The 17,661-nt window shown below is 45.3% G+C and overlaps 1 protein-coding gene across 1 annotated transcript in view; it reads left to right on the top strand.

Annotated features, from left to right (window-relative positions):
* The first annotated feature begins 1,504 nt into the window (after positions 1-1,504).
* Positions 1,505-17,661, top strand: part of Gng2 (G protein subunit gamma 2) — a 91,440-nt gene continuing 75,283 nt past the window's right edge. The window contains exons 1-3 of the mRNA XM_051142555.1: positions 1,505-1,523; positions 1,622-1,661; positions 16,464-16,504. The gene's annotated coding sequence lies outside the window, so the exon portion shown is untranslated. The remainder of the gene's footprint in view (positions 1,524-1,621; positions 1,662-16,463; positions 16,505-17,661) is intronic.

Below are 17,661 nucleotides of genomic sequence, written 5' to 3'. Positions count from 1 at the left end.
TTCTGCCTCCCGAGTGCTGAGATTAAATGCGTGCGCCACCATGACAGGCTGGAGATTACTTTTAACACTTGAGAAGTTAGTTTTCTAGGCCCTGGCTTAAGGAAGGGTTTATTATTTACACTGGAGACAGGGCCTCACCATGTGGACCAGGGGAGCTTTGAGCTCAAAGTGATTCTCTTGTCTCAGGGTACTAAGTACTGAGACTCCAGATGGGAGCTACCACACATCACCTCCCTTCTGGAGGACTCACTTTGCCACCCCAGCCCTCCCACTCTGTCCCCCTGCTGGTGTTTAAATGGAAGCTTATGGCGTGCTTCCTTAATCCAGAGAGAGAACAGCTCAAGCCTTGGGTAAATTGTTACCACCAGGGCTCAGCTGTGAGGATAACTGTGGGGGAAGCCAGGGGAACAAACACTGGTCTCAGTTTGGCTACTGGCCGCCCAAGCCACTTGTCACCTCAGTTTCCACTTCTTGTAAATAATATCCACTAGTATGTGCTGAATACTTTTCCTCTGTTCCTGGAATATTAGAAGCACCATGTGTCTTATTTAGCTTTCAGATTTTTCACTGTGAACTATTGGTGCAACCATCTCTGTTTTTCAAGTGGGGAAACTGAGGCACATAGAAGTTAGGTAATTTGTCTAAATTCACCGGCCGGAATGAGAGCTCAGATTCTAACTCTGGTGGACAGCCTGCCAGTAGGTTCAACCTTTACCCACGACACTGTCCTATCATCTGAATTGGTAGCGCCCCTTCCCACCTCAGCCCTACCAATATATATGTGGCGGGTGGAAGAGGGGACCGTTCAGGACCACCCCTTCATTCATTCTTTTCTTAGCCGTTTCACTGTTAGGCCCCTCGGCATTGCAGCACTTGGCTTCACTCCCCTGCCACAGAAGAAGTCCTGTGGGGCCATTATTTTCTAAGCATATGGGTTAAATAAAATCTCAGTGGTAGGGAGACCGTGGGGGAAATGAAGGCCCAGGAAGGTTGGCCACAAAGGCAAAAACTCTGGCAGCAAGAAGCTGCAAGCTGCCTGGGAATGCAGATGGGCCATAAATCAGAAGGAGCTCTCCAGGCTGGGGGGGGGGGGGAGTGGGGGAGCACTGGCCCAATAAAACGCAGTAGCCCACCGTTCAGAATGAGAAAGCAGTTAGGTGTTGAGAAGGAGACCCACTGAGGCAGTGTGTGGACGCTGTTGGGAGATGAGGCCTGGGAAGCCAGAAAGGGAAGGAGAAGACACTGAGCAGGAGGGAGGTGGGCGTGGAGGGGCGCTGGAACAAAGGGGTCCCGGGGATCAGAGACACATTAGCAGCAGGCCAAGCCGCTTACTTAGAGGAAGCCCTGAAGTGGAGTGAGAGGCAAACAAGAGAGCTGGCTTGCTACCCGATGCTAAGAGAGGAGGAAGTGGGAGATGCGCTGCTTCCTGTAGAAATGATGATTGAAGACAAAGCTGGGTGGGGACTCACGCTTGGGTTGCAGGGGCTGCTACACAGGCAGAGACGCTTGACGCTGCTCTCTCGGTGGGCAACTCCTACTACGGCTGGGCTGGGCTGGGCTGGGCTAGGCTGGGCTGGGCTGGGCTGGGCGGGCCGAGCTCACCACCCATCTGCTCCGCCAGGGGAAGCTGCTCTCTAACCAAGCCTCCGGAGCCAAGCAAGGTAAAGGACACGTTTTCCGTGTAGCTCCTTTTGAGATAAAATGACCGTGCCTGTGGGTTTTAGGGCGATTTCTTAGGGAAGCGAGGGACATTGTTTCAGGCTTGGGAGAAGTGATGAAGATGGGATTTTATTTATTTTTATTTTTATTTTTCGAGAAAGCCGGTCAGATCCGTGACACATTTTGTTTGGGGTGTGGGGAACTACCCTCAGTGTTTAGGAAAACAGCTGCATGTGTAAGAAGTGGTTTGCTTAGCTGGCCCGCCAGGCAGGCAGGTCTGAGTTGCAGTCAGCTAGGTTGTAAAGCTGCACTGTGGGCACCGAGAGTGGCAGACCCTTGTTTTGGGGTGTAAATAGTGAAAAATGTTAAGCACATTCATAATATGTATGTATTTCGCTGGGCCGACTCTTTGCAGCATTGTGGCTGTGGTTTGGCTATGAGGAGGTTGGGTCCTTTTGTACATAGATTTTTATTTATTTATTTATTTATTTATTTACCAACAAAGGCTCGGATTTCGCGAGTGAGGGGAGATATTTACCACTAAGGACCCGGTGTCTTCCTTTCTCAGCTGCCGTTTGTCAATAGGTCTTACCCTAAAGTTGCATCCTTGTTCAAAGGACCATGGCCTGACTAGGGACCATAACTTGCTGAAAATCGGATACCAGTGTGTGAATGGATTTTTATGCCTATATGGATTTTATTCATTTCCAGACCAAAGCGATTGTTAATTCCAGACAGAGAGATGTTATCAAAGTGATCTGGTGTGTTTCCTTGTCTGTGTGTGCTGTACACTGAAGTAATACAATCAGGGTACAATTTTTTTTTCTGTAATTTTTCCGAAGCAGTGCATGCTGCTAACGAGTGTGGGATGGTAACTCATTCGCGCTTATGCTATATGATATATGTTTATGGTACATGTAAAAGGGCAGGAAAGAGATCTAATGGGCTTGAACTGACATGAGTTTTCTTTGACAGATCATGTAGGATAAACAGTTTAATGAACTGTAGCATAAATTTAAAAAAATCTTCAGCACAAAGTGTGGTTAAGTATAACAGCATTAATTACAATGATTTAAAAAAAAACTTTTTTTGTATAATGAAAGGAGATAATTTTTTCAAAGCAAAGAAAAAAACCTTCACTGGTAGAATGAAAACAATAAAACAGGATGTTTGAATACTCATGAATTATTAAAATACAAGTTATTTTTTTTAACACGCAAATATACCAATTGAGAAAGTATGTACATTTGTGCTAAACCATTATCAGTTGAAGGAGCCATATGGTTTTGATTCTGTTTTGTTTTGTCATCTTTATGAAATTAATTTAGCTTCTCAGAATTTGTGGAGTAACAGTGCATTTTCTGAGACAGGAAGCTTTCCTGGGCACTGAAGAAATAAATTTCTGTTTCCCTGGGTATGTGTAGGAGTTGCTGTAACCATGGGACTCTGGGGAAGGATTTCTTGAATTGAATCAAAGCAAGTCATGTCAGGATTCCACAGTCCCCATGCATCCTAAAGGCAAATATGTAACCCCCTTCTTCTGCATGGAGACCTAGGCCAGATCTAGGGGCTGGCGATGGGGCTGTGTGTCTCTAAATGAAACAGGAGGCTGGGCCTCTGGGTTATATGGCGGGCAGGACTTTGCTTTCATACGGATCCGTCTACAGCCTGTGCTCCTCAGATGATGCCAACACCCTGCTTTGTTTGGGGGATGTCTAGAAAATATGCGTTGCTCCTCCCATGTGTCTCACACGAGAGTGAGATGAGGAAACCTTGGCCAGTAGGCACAGGGGAGTCAAGGGGCCCCCTGCCATCTTCCTGAAAACAACTGAGAGATGCCTGTTTTCCCAGCACAGCACAAAACACTTCCTTAATTCCTAAATTTCAGCTTGGGGCAGAATGTGAGAGAGGAGCTGCAGATCAGTGAGGATGAGGGCAGGGCTCTTTCTTAAGCAAGAAACAGATGGGTGGGTGTGTGCTTCTGCGATGCAGAATGAAGCTGTTCCTGCTGTTCTGGCCAACAGGCATTCTTCTGCTCAGGGTATTAGTGGCAGTGGAGGGAGTCAACAAACACTGTGTGTGTGTGTGTGTGTGTGTGTGTGTGTGTGTGTGTGTGTGTGTGTGTGTGTGTTTTCCTGACATATGGTCAATGGCTGAATGGAAACACGACTCTTATTATTTTATGGCCGGCCCTGGGCTTTGTGTGGTGGGTATGCAGTGATGTGTTCAGCTGGATAACTTTTTTTAGTCTGCTTCACCAACTTTTAAGTGTAAAAGTAGAAAACCTGTTCACAAAAGATCAGTGTGAGGAGAAGAAAGGAATGCCAACGAATGCCAGGAGCACGGGCTTTGGAAGCAGAATGTCTGCCTTTGGCCCTTGCCTGTGCTTCGTACCACTTGACTCAGAGTGGTGAGCCTTAGTTTCTTCCTCCTGAAGGGGGATAATGACACATAGTCAGGGTCTTCTGTGGCTTGGCCTTTGCTTCTGTGTGTGGATAAACGTTCAAGTGCCACTTTGTCCTTCTGTAGTGGTATCCGGAAAAGTTAGCTTAGGCTTGGCCTCTGCCGCCGCCTCTGAGAGTGGAGATTTCTTTATTGTAAAAGAATATTCACAACACAAAGTGTCTCATTTTGATAACCTTTAAGCGTGCAGTTCTGTAGCATTAAATATAGCCACGTTATCGTGCTGCTTTGCCACCATCCACCCCTGAGTTCTTTTTAATCTTGTAAAACAGAACCTAGTAGAAATGGGATCACATAATGTTTCATGATAAACTTAATTCATCTTCTATATCATCTTCAAGGTTCATCCATGTTGTAGCACAGTTGAATTTTTCTTACCTTTTTAAGTTGAATCACATTCTATCACATATATTTGTCACATGGTGTTTGTCCATCGATTGTTTGATGAGTACATGAACCAGTTTTTTTGTTTTTTGTTTTTTGCTTTCACAAACAATGCTGCTATGCATATAGGTGTGTAGCGTCCCTGGCTTCTGTGTTCAGTTTTTTGAGGAGCCACCATATTGTTTTCTATAGCAGCTTACACAATTTAACATCCCACCAGTGAGGCACAATGGCTCCAGGTCACCTACATCTTCACCAACACTTGTGGTTGACTCTTTCTCTTTATTTCTTTTGATAGTTGCTATCCTAGGGTAAAGTGGAGTCTCTTTGTGATTGGATGTACATTTTCCTGACTGTAGCCACAGAGCCTCAAATGCCCCAACCCCATCTTGCAAGAGCAGATCTCATGTGTTTGACATTTTCCCAATGAGTTTCATTTTTCATTTACTTTTGGCCACTGGTATATCTTCTTTGAAGAAATGTGCACTCAAATACTTTCCAGTTTTGAATTTAATTTGATTCTTCTTTTTTAAAAAGATTTTTTTTCTTTGTTTTGGGTTTTGCTTGTTTGGTTTTTTTGGGGGGGTTTGTTTTTGTTTTTGTTTTTTCGAGACAAAGTTTCTCTATGTAGCCTTAGCTTTCCTGGACTCATTTTGTAGACCAGGCTGGCATTGAACTCACAGCAATCCACCTGCTTCTGCCTCCTGAGTGCTGGGATTAAAGGCATGCGCCACCACACCCCGCTTGTTTTTTTTTTTTTTGTTTTGTTTTGTTTTACTTTTAAAACTGTGTGTGTGTGCGTGTGTGTGCGTGTGTGTGTGTGTGTGTGTGTGTGTGTGCGCGCGCGTGTGTGTGTGTGTGTGTGTGTGTGTGTGTGTGTGTGTGTGTGTGTGAATATGAGCACATGTGTCTACAGAGGCCAGAAGGTGTCAGATTTCCTGGAACTAGAGTTACTGGAACTTGTGAACTGCCTGACCTGGGTGTGACAGACTATCTCAAAAGCCAAGGTGATGGTGCCCATACACACACACACACACACACACACACACACACACACACACACACACACACACGCACACGCACGACTCTTCCCATATGAACATGTACACAGCAGAGGGTACTCAGTTATCTTGGAGTGATTGCATGCTTCTTTGAAGTGACTTGACTGCAGAGGTTTGAAATAAGGTAGCCCGAGCCTCCTATCTCCGGGAAAGTATGTGCAATGGGACTTGCACTTAGTGGGAAGGCAGGACTTGGCGCTTAGTGAGAGGACAGAAAGACTAGCCAGTGTCTTAATGGCTTCATTGGCCTAGTTGGCCTCAGGCATCCACTTTCCTGAGCAGCTCCCATGTGCCTAGTCTCCGAGGCAGGAGAGAGGGCCTGGAAAGTAGGTTGCCTGCTTCTCTTTGGGATTTACCTCCCTGCCGGCATCCCCCTCCTGCTCCCCTCTCTCTTTCTTTTTTGTATTTCACTGTCACTCTCTCCCATGCATTCCCAGTGAAAGCTGTACAGCCCCAACCCCCACTCACTTTGTTCCTTACAGTTGGCCCAACCCTCTCTCTTTTTCTAACATGCACTATAGGTGTCCTCGATTCTTGTTCCTTCAGACTTTCTGTTTGTCTTCATTTATCTTAGGCCGTTCAGACTGCAATAGCACCAGCCACAGGCCAGGCCATTTGTAAACAACAGAAATTCATTTCTCCCAGTTCCTGAGCCTGGAGATCATGATGGCAATAGAATAGGTGTTTGATGAGGGACTCTTTTTCGGGGGTACTGTCTTCTTGTGGCCTTACCTTCCAGAAGGCTCTCTTCCACAAAGGTATCAGTCCCAACCATCACCTGATCATCCCTGCAATGACCCTGCCTCCTCTAACCCCAGTGCGGCTACACTAGGGTTCTAACATATATGTGGGGGTAGGAGTTCAAAGATCCAGACCAGAGTCACTGTCTGAAGACAGTTTGTGGGAGTCAGCTCTCTTTCTACCGTGTGTATTCCAAGGCCTGCATTCAAGTTGTCAGCCTTGGTGGCAAATGCCACCTCAACAGCGCAGGGTTTCTTTCCTTAATTCGCTGCTCCCCTATTACCTTAGTTTAGTTTTCCTTACACTCATAACTTAATAAATAAAAGCTACTGCCAACTTTCTTTGAGAGGTGTGTGGCTGGGGGGGTCCTCACAATGTAGCCCAGGTTAGCCTTGAAGTCAGGCGTCTCCTGTCTCAGTGTCCTGAGTACTGGGATTACAGGTGTGTTCCCATGGTGCCTGGCTCCACTTGACTTTTGTAACCTCTGCTGGCTCTTTTGTTTTCTCCACTCCCCTTGAAGGTTCCCAGATCCATTAACTCCTACATAGAACGTTGGGCTCTCTGCCCATCCTCTTTCCTTCTCCCCAACTCACCGTTCCTTCCTTTGGTCCTAATCATGGTTGTGTGTGTGTGGGGGGGGGGTCAGCCCCACCTCACCTCTCACATCTGCCCGTTCACTGGCTCCCAACCTGGCTTAGCAAACCCTCCAGAGCACCTGACCTAACTCTCCTGTCTGAAACAGTAGTCACAACCCTTTTTACACCTCAGCTCCACTCCTCCCCTGGGGCCGTGGCCACCGGTGATTAGCAGGCTTCTCTTTCAATTTTGACAGACAAAAACTCAGCCTCACTGTCGTCCTCACTAAGCAATGTGAGTGGCAGTAAGCTGAATAGCTCTTGCAGCTGAGATTGGAGGTAAACCCCGATGCTGTCTACTCGTTTCCATGGTAATAACAGTCTCTTGGTCCAGAGCCTCTTGGTCTCTAGCTGGACTCCTAGATTAGCTTTTCTACTTCCCCCTCTGTGTTTCACCCGACAGTCAGGCTTCTGCAAGCAGCTAGAGTCTAACTGTTCCAGTTTAGGGCTTACGTCTTCTATAAAACCTTCACTTGTTACTTCTGCAACCCCCCCCCCCAAAAAAAAAACCCAAAACGATATTTTCCTTCCCTGATTACCTGTTCTTACATCACAGCATTTAGCTCACTCTGGTGTGTCTATGAAGTTTGCGCACGCCCTCCCCACTTAACAATGCAGCAAGCACTTTGCGGATGGCAGCTACATTTGGGTTTGTCTCTGTCTCCCTCATAGCACACAGTGCAATTTGTTTATCGCCCAATTATCTAATGAACTTTCTTGAGTGACTCATAGTCTTGATGCAGAGTGAGCTAGACACAAAGCTTGTCCTCTGGGCACCCCCAGACCACTGGGGAAAATCGACAGATACAGAAATCACAGGCAGGCTGTCCCCGAGTCTGAAAAGAATGTCTGCCCTATGCCACCTGCCCTTGGAGATACCAGGGAACAAAAGAAGCCAGTTCCTTCTTTCCTTGGGACTTAACTTCTAGTTTTGAGAGAGACTCAATAAACATACAAAGCAGAGGCTCGTAGATTCAGCTACACATTAGAAACCACAAGGGGTAATTGGAAGGGGGGAAAAAAAAGTGTTGTCCCAGCTTCACCCCAGACTATGAAGTCAGAATCACCAAGGATTGGAAACCACGGGCAAGACAAATGACAGCACGAGAAAGCGTCGGCTCCTACCGTGTGCTGTGTGAGATGGAGGGTGTGACGGTTTCTCAGTTGCTTGTGTGATGGTGGTGGTGCTGGGGGTTTTGCCCGTCTGGTTTTTGTTTTGTTTTTGGTAATCCCAGAAAGCTGCTGAAGAGTCAGGCATGTGCAGCTCTCGTCTGAACAGAGTGTTTCCCGGCAGAAAGTACAAGTACCTTTCCCAAGCAAGGATAAGGCGAAACCGCAGAGGGACTGCACCCATCCTCCCACACGACCTACAGACTCTCTTCTGCTGGAAACAGCTTTCCAGTTAACCTAGACCGAATGCTTGGCTACTTTGTTGCGTATTTGGCCTGGCTTAGATTTTATTTAGATCAAATTGATTTGCACAGTCAGAAAGACTTCTCCATTTAATTATAGACTTTCCTGTGCTGCAATCAACTCAACAGGGCTTGTTGTCTGAGGTAAACACTACCCTTATTGTTTAAAATAACCTTAGCTACACACCACTCATCTCTTAGATGAATAAAGAAGAGAAAGCAATGATTTCTGCCCTTAATTGTGTTTGGGGGAAGCAGCAAAAAACCCTTACAGAGGAGTCATTCAAGGCACACGCAGGAAAGCACCCCGCCTTGTCAGAGGGGACGGACGGCCCCACTCTCAACAAGCCAGCATTTGAGGAGCTTCAGTTAGTCCCTCAACTTTGTATGTTCTGTTTTCACTCATCTTGAAATTAACCATGTGAAATGAACTCCCCCCTCCCCCCGCCACATTATTTTGAGCTGCTGGTGAAGGGGGGGTGGTAATGGGGGGGGGGGGGGGGGGGGGGGGGGAGAAAACGCTGTGGCCTAAATAGGAACAATAGGAAATTTATCTCAAGATCCATCCATAGCCTGTTATTTAGCAGCTGAGCAGTGTCCTTAACGAGATGGATTCTTTTATTCCTCCCACCCTGACATCCTCCTCAGCATGCTGATAAGCTCTCAGGCCAGCTCCCTCCGCTATGTGGCGAGGCCTACTAAACTCCAAATTAAGGGCAGCTCAGTGTCCGTAGGCACAGCTGACGGCTCAAGCTCTTCCCCTGAAGCTGGCCTGTTCGTTCGTGTATTGTCAGTGTCCCACTCAATACACCAGAGACTCCTAGAGCTCATCATGTAGTTCAGGCTAGCCACAAACTTTGACAATCCTCTTGCCCCAGGCTAGTAAATGCCGAGATAATAGGTAGGAGCCACTATACCTGTCACTCACGCACCCTCTTTTAAAGCCGAAAAGCAGCTTGTGTAGTCAGCTGTACACTGGGGAGGAATGGGTGGGAACTCCTCAAGGATGACTCTAGCCTGGGCTACGTAGGGGAATCAAGGCCATAAGAAGCTATGTGGACAGATCCTGTCTCAACAGATAAAGGCTGGAGATGTGTCTGAATCACAGAGCACTTGCCTGCGTGCCCAAGACCTCAGATGTGCTCCGTAACACAGCAAAAGAGGGGGGGGGGTGAGGCTGCTTTAAAAAAAAGGGGGGCCTCTCCAGCTGAATTCTCCTCCTGATTCAGGCATGACCAAGCAGAAGGAACCACAGTGATTGGCTAATTTGGGAGTTTCCTTCCAGAAAGCCTTGGAGCAAACCTCTGTGAAAACCATGGTCACTAGAACCCAGGAGAAAGACGCTCTACTATTAACAAAAACAGAGAGAGTTAGTGGTCCCCGGGGTGGCTTTCAATATATTCTGCTATTGTTAGTCCCACTTGGCAAGTGACAGTACCAACACTTGGGAAGATCAAATAGCCTCCCCAAACCACACAGCTTGATCTGAGTGGTTTTCTTGTACTTCTCTTTGAGAGAGCAATGTGCATGTGCACACATATTTACACACACACACACACACACACACACACACACACACACACCACTTCAGTTGGTTCTCTGTGATTGGTCATGAAAATCAGTTTGTTCTAAATAAAAGCCAGCCTGGCCTGAGTAATGAGCTCAGAGCCCAAGGACTCCATGAGCACTGTCAATCCAACTTAAACGAGGAAGCCTGTTTTCTCCTGCAGCGGCGGCGGCGTATATTTCGCTGATCACAGACCCTGTAAGAGAGGCCTGAGTGATCTCTAGCTTGTCTGATTACCCATGACTTAGACAACAATGACTTCTAACAGTAATCCGTTCGCTCCGGAGGCAAGCTCGGGCTTCAGACAGTGCATGGTTCGTCTCTGCTCCTACTTCCTACTCAGGTGTATTTCCGAGGTGACGAGTGCACTGCAGCAGTAGGGAAGGTGGGGTGGGTGGGGGGGACTTCAGTGTTGTGACAGCTTGTCGCCCGCCTGTGTTTCTGGGTGTTCTCATTCTAGCACACAGGTGCTGGTGGGAGTGTGCTCTCTCTGCAGTAGATGACTGAGTGCCTCCTACTCCTAAATTCGCATTTTCAAACAGAAAGAAGAGTTAATTTCTAGGCTTTGCCAACAGAGCCCTGTTTAAGAAAGGTGTTTATCTGATCTGTGTCGAGCCATATAAGAAAAAAAAATTGCATAGGAACAAAAACTTCACTGTCATTTTTGAGGGGTTTCCTTGGAGTCTTTGGAGTAAACTGATCTCTCTTGTCTTTTTTTTTTTTTTTTTTTCTCCTTCATCAATGTATTTAGGGATCACTGACACCCACGAGTATTAGTAAACCATCTCACTAACAGTTTTATTATTTTTTCTATTTTATGCAGAAAATGTTGATACTAAACAGTTTAAAATTTTTTTCATAAAAGCGAAAGGAAAGATAAGAATTTCTAGGCCAAAATATATAATCGAATCTGTCTTTTATCAGATCTTAAAATAATCCAAAACAAAGCAGTGTAGAAAAATAAGAATGTTAGGCTTAGCGTATAGAAGTCAAGCAGTTAAAGGAGATTTCTGTGGAGTCAGAAGAAGTTGTTTAAACTGCCTATGGGTTTCCTTATCAGATAGCTAGATGGTACCTGTTTGTCGTATGCCTGAGCTGTAGTGATTATTCCAGCAGTGGAGATAGTCCTGTAAGTGTTATAGCGTTACAGCCCTGAAGAAGAAAGCCTGTTTGTTTAACTGAGGCCTTCTTACCACTGCGCAGCGGAAGGAGCCATTCTGACCCTGCCGGTGTTCACTGGTGGAGTCTGGAGTCAACCGAGGAAGCCGGTTTCCCTGGCACAGAGCCGGCAAGGCTCTGACTTAGTAAAGTGTTAATCTGAAGTTTGAACTGTATATCTAGGAGGCCACGGGCTAATCCATAATCACTTCCAGTTTCCTCCCAACTCCTAATAGGCTTCCGCTTCCCAAGCCTGCTTTTGCTAGCTGTGGCTCGATGGGTAAGCAGCGCGGAGCGTGCCGTTTGTAGAAAGAAGTTGTAAGAACCGTATGGGAACTGGCCGTGCTGGGAGGACAGCAATGGCAGCCACACCCTGAAGCTTGGATCTGAAAGTGAAGAAGACACAAGTGCGCTCTCTACACTGATCTGTAATGACCAGAGTGACAGCGATAAACAGGCTTTGCTGGGTATACAGGGGCTGTTGTCACAGTACAGCCTTTCCCATAATGACCGATAGGTCTTTTGCTTTCTGCTTTAAACCATGGGGGTGGTTATTGCCGTTTTTGTTTGTTTGTTTCAAGACAGGGTTTCTCTGTGTGGCTGTCCGAGACTCACTTTGTAGGCCAGGCTGGCCTCGAACTCACAGGGATCCACCTGGCCCCTGCCTCCCGAGTGCTGGGATTTAAGGTGTGCGCCACCACCGCCCAGCGGTTATTGCCATTAATACAAAAGACATGTGCACAATTCTGAAGATAGGGCTTTTAAGTGCCCTTTTTGTGACGTTAGTGTGTATATAAATGTTACTAAGGGGGGGAGATAATTATGTTTGAGTAATTTATGTTTTAATTTCTTTTTGAAATAAGGCGTACTTCCATTTCTCATAGAGGAGATTGGTATACCAACATGATTAACATAGCTTTCTTGGAGGGAGCCAATAGTGGTACCAAAGTCAGAGCTGCGGTGCTCAAGTTAGGAGGGGTCTACACACAACAGTGCCTTGTGGGTGTTCAGAGAGAAGATGAAGAGCCAGGCCACGGGCCTCTATCATGTCCCAGCTACAAGCAATGATTCGTAGTTCACACACAGGCCTTAAATGGTGTTTATTAAATAGATAGAAGTCATTTTCATTTCTTCGAATATCTGGATTCTTTCATGATCTAATTCTAAAAATAAATTAACTTGGGATACCCATTTTAAAATATCTTGATATTATGATTTATAATTATTCTTTTGTAACAGCCTGTGCTGGATTTAAGTTATTTTGTTTGGTATTTCTTATTAAATGTTTTATTTTACCTGCTTATTTCACTTGAGTCTCTACAACTATTTGTATGGGATACTTAAATTATTTAGAAGCAATTAATTATCTCCCATAAGCAAATTCAAATTAATTTCATTGTAAACCTGTGGTATAAATAGATTAATCTTGGAACAGAGGGCACTGATTCGTTCTTTTCTACTCCTGTTTTCTTTTTCTTTCTTTCTCTCGCTCTGTGTTTTCATCAACAAGGAGAAAGGCCTGTTTGACTTTTAGATCCTTCCTCATAGCAACAGATATGCAAACAAGAGCCAAAAAAAAAAAAAAAAAAAAAAGCAAAACCCAAAACTTAAAATGAATTTCACAAACCAGCCAGAACCTTGTGTGTCTGGGGCTTCTGGGGAGCAACCTGTGAGTCATTGCAACGAACACACACTCATAATCTCATAGTGCATGAGGTTACCATGGTAATGAGGCCCTTCGAGCTGCTTTTGTTCCTGTAGAGGGAAGAAGGGAAGAAAAACTGTGAACTCTGAACTTTGACTCTCTGCTTCGGTGAGGGGTTTCCCCTGAACACACTGGCGCGGTCACCCTGGAGGGAAGTGGAGCCATCTGGACCCCTCCCTCCCCTTGTTGTTATTGAAGACAAATGGCCTATTAGTGTTGGAGATTGTGGTTCCCGGGGCAGAAAAGGACCGATTGGCACTCTCTGGGGGAAGGAAAGGGCGAATGGTTTCTTTAGCTGATATATAATTACAGGTAAGTCTCTAAGGTCGACCTGGTGAAAATGCTTTGAGTGTCTGTGCACAGGGCTCTAATGATCTCCTAAAAGGCACCGGATGCCTCTGGCATATCATTATTGCAGATTTAAAAGACTGCTACCCAGTCAGAGTCTGATTCTAAGTCTCTGATCTGATTCATGGGTGAACCTGTTGTCTTTTCATTATTTCTGGACTGGATTTGACTCCTTTATATTGGGCAACCATCTTATAATGCAGGCCCACAGGTCTCCAAGGAGACCATCAGACTTACAGGAGTCCTGCTAAATCTGTCCTTGCTCCTAAGGAAACCAAAGTCAAAGCACACACTGGCTCAATGGCTGCCCAAGATGTCCTGGCGCCCACCCAGTTGGTGGGATTTTATAGACACAAACAAGCAGAGCCATGGGCCGAAGACACGGGGGCACATATAGGACTTTCCAGACTCCCCTCCCCAAGGCTGTGCATCCTCTTATATGGATGATTACTCTGTATCTGCTGAAATTTCATCCTTCAGGCCATGCCTCTTCAGGGCAGGTTTTATTTAGAGTTATGTTGAAATTTCCTCATTCCAAAGTCTTGAGATCAAGTGAGGTGTGCTTGATTTGAGCCTCCCTTACAATGTTATCAGTTCTAAATTACACATTCATTCTTATTCTCAGAAGTAGAAATAATTATTACCCACACTTTATTCTAGACTTGATTGTCTTAACATGAATACATAAAACTTGACTTGGGCCAGTAGGATGGCTTGAGAGGTAAAAGCGTTTGCTGCTAATCCCGAGGACCTGAATATCGGACTCCTAGCTGGAGAGAGAATTGACTCCTGAAAGTTGACCTCTTGGCTTTCCCACACACACTGTGGTATGTGGGTCCATCATCACCCATGTGCACACACACTGGATAAACATGCAGAATAAAAAACACACCTTTTAAAACCTAATTGTAAGCCCTAACAATATTACTGATCATCAAATGAATTCATGGGGAACGTTAAAAAATTGGAGATAATATTATAAATTATGAATAACAAAAGTAAGAATAGCCCGGTTTATTAACTTCGTTATGGGTTGAACTAATTGATGCGGTGGGGACCCGATCTTACAGTGGCTGAAAGCAATTAGAGAGTATTTATTCCTTTTAAACACAACAACCCAGAGGTAAGTGATGAAGAACTGCTTTGGCTGTGCTACAGGTCATTCAGGGGACCCGGCTCTTCTGCCAGATTGTTCCGTGAGTCTCTTGTTCTTGTGGTCTGAGGTGGCTTGCTAGAAGGATCCAGCAGGAGGGAAGAAAGGACAGAGATGGACCCACAGCTACATCTATTACCTTTGCACTTCTCCCATCAAACTCTGTTACATGGCTGCACATCTAGCAGCAAGGGAGGCTGGGAAAAGGAACTCTTCTGAACACGCACAGGCATGTAGCCTTCCTCAAAATGCCTTAGTCCGGTACTCACCCGATGTGAGATGATAAAATTCCTGCAGGATAAAACAAATTACATTAAATAGTACAGGTAGTTTAGCATAGCGTTAGGCTGCTATTTGAGGAGTCTTGGCAGCAAAACTCTGCGACGAGATGTCTAACAAATGACTCCAGTAAGCGGCGAGGAGGCGGGCAGCATACACAGTGTGGCTACTTTGTGCAGAGATGATGTTTAGTATCCCGGGAAGGACTGAGGAGATCAGAGTGATGTAACTTAAAACTTCAGAATTATCCATTCCTGGAATTTGCTGTTTTCCATATATTAACAGGCTGCAAGTAACCAAAACTTAGAGGAACACGTTTTGAATGGGACTGCAGGATGTACAGAGTTACACGTTAGGGGAGTGGCTGACATTATTGCTGTAGATAATGCTTTGTCTTAACTATCCCAGGTGCATTTTCCTCATCATTTAAAGTTCTTGCATCTGGACCAGGGATGAAGCTCGCCGATAGAGTGCTTGCCTAGAATATACAATAAGCACCCTCCCCAGCGCCTCCCCCCGCCCCCCAAGTCTCGCATTCATCGTCAGTTCACCGTACAGGGTTTCCTTTGCGTAGGAAGTTGTACTATTGACGATTGGGCCCTTCTTTGGTAATAATTTCTGTCTGCAACTGTTGTTAGAATCAAGGAGTGGAATCACGAAAATGATGATTAAGCACATATCTAAGTCCTTGATAAATAATACCAAAGTGCTTTCCAGGGACTTGTGCCAATTTAAGCTATCAGCAATAATATACCAGCCTGCACCTCAGAGCACCCTCGCTCGCTCGGGCTTGTTTTCTAAGTCTCACTTAGTCATTGTTATCCCCAGGGTTCAGTCTCTGAAAATAGGTTTGTTTTTTGTTTTTTTGTTTTTTGTTTTTTTTTCCCCCCCTTGGCTTGTTTTCTTTTTCTTTGCTGTCATTAATCACAAGATAATGGTTTTCTTTTCTTTTCTTTTTTTTAAATAACTTTGGCTCATTTAAAAATATGCAACCCCTTCTAGCACTCCAAGAATACAGTTGCTTGGGCTGAGATTGAAGCATACATGCCGGTCTCGTGCAATGTGGGATCTCTGGAGACACCGCTGTCCATTTAGTTCTCTGACCCAATAGGAGTTTGAAGTCCACCCCGAGTCGTGGTCCTCTTGGTGTGAGCTAAGACACTTTTTTCTTCCTTCTGAGTCAGACATGAAGCAGGGCTGGGAAGGTGCCCCCCAGTGCGATGGAGTGGGTGCTCTGAAGATCGCCAAGAGGGAGAAAGCTGCTCTCTCTGGTGGGAAGCTCAAAGGCAGGAGGCTCAAGTTCACAGGAGCATTAGCAGCTAAGAGTGCAGCTGCCTTTCCACCTCAAAACAACCGGTGAAAGACTACAAGCTGAAGAGGACCCGTTACACCTGCCCGCTGGCTTCCACCTGCCCTCTTAAAGGGCGGATACCTACACACTGTGCACTCTAGCTCTTCCACCAATGCCTAGGGCAAGAGGAAGTACAGTCTTTGCTTTGGTCTCAGTGGGAACCAATCAATTTAGCCCAGGAGGAAGAGTTTAGGTACTTATCTTCTGCTGCTGAGTACAAGGTACTAAGTACTCCCAGGGTACTCAGTCTTTGCCACCAAGGACTCTGCTTTGTTGGGGATCTTCAGTGGCCATTGTTGTCACTGTGTGTTTTATTGTTGCTGTTGTGTGTGTGTGTGTTGAGGAGGATGGTGAATTTCACAAGGCAAAGGATTCCTATTTCAGGTACTATACACATTTCTAAAAAAATAAAAGTTCACAAAATGAAGGTTCTGATATGTAAGTCCACGAGCCCTGACCACAGAAGCATTCATTTGTTCATTTAGCTGTTATACATTTTGCTTTTTCTCATTTTCCTAAAATATGTTTTCTTCTGCTTCCCAAACAGCCAGATCTGCCAGTGAGCCTCCGGCCTTGAACATTGACCAGGTAAGAACTCTGATATATTTTCTTCTAGGATTGCCATGAATCTAACTGAACTTCAGAAGGGTCCATGAAAACCTCAGTGATCTTATAGACTTGGACACTTACGCATGTGATGGTTTCACAGAAAACAACCAACAATGTGGGTTGTTCAACAATGTGGGTCCGCCTTTGGTATTTAAAGAAAACATGGTTCTCTTTAGTGATAGTTAAACTCAGATTTCCCCTTATCTTCTTTAAAAAAAAAAAAAATCTGAGCTGGAGAACATTTGAAGTTGTTGACTTAATAACGGTGTCCCTGTGGTGCCAAAAGTGATTAAGGGATTTCAGACATTAACATAACCTGTGCAAGACAGAGTCTCAGAGTAATTAGTTTGGAGACGTTAGCCTTGATCTTAATGGATTGTTACAGACAGTGCAGGAGCTTTTTCCCTTAGCAGCAGCCAGAACAACAGAAGGTCAGCTTAGGGCTGGTGGGCTTCTTCTGGAAGACACTTAATTAACTTTGGAGATGAGTTAAAGCCATTCAAAACTGGCTGCAGACTTGAAAGTCCCTGTTACCCCGAGCCAGGTGATACTGTAGTTTGCCTATTCCAACCCGGATGTGGAGTTTCCATTAGTCAGTGACTCGGAATTTTCACTCCAATTTAAAGTTCAACTTCATTATGAAAACACTTAAGCATATGTGAAAAAGGATATGTCTGTCATTAAAAAAAAATCTCATGTCCTCATCACCCAGTGTGAGCCCTTATCCACTCACAGCTGGCTCTTTTATGCGCTCATCCATTTCTCTCCTGTCTCCAATGGCTTGAACTGGGTGGCCACATGAAGTTGGTGGTTGGACCGGCATGTATTTAGTTCTGTATGTCTTTAATGGCCACAGCAAAATGCTGGGTAAATCAAAAAGCCTCATAGCCTGGCTTCCTCGCTTTCTAGAACTCTCCATTTTTGTTTCTTCACACAGCAAATGTGTACTTGGCATTTGCTGGCCACTGGACCTTCCTTCAGATAAGAGGGTCAGGGTATTTTTTTTTTCCCGACTCACAATAATGAGGTCCCCAAATTGGGACTTTTGAGATCATGAAATGAAGTTATCCATCAGAGACACATGGTCAGAACAAAAAGGTGAGGTCCACCATATGACTTTAACAGTCAAATATGCA

This window comes from Acomys russatus, chromosome 3 (assembly GCF_903995435.1).
Source record: "Acomys russatus chromosome 3, mAcoRus1.1, whole genome shotgun sequence".
Lineage (NCBI taxonomy): Eukaryota > Metazoa > Chordata > Mammalia > Rodentia > Muridae > Acomys > Acomys russatus.
Note: the sequence above shows the minus strand (reverse complement) of the source record. Positions and strands in the feature narration are given on the sequence as shown.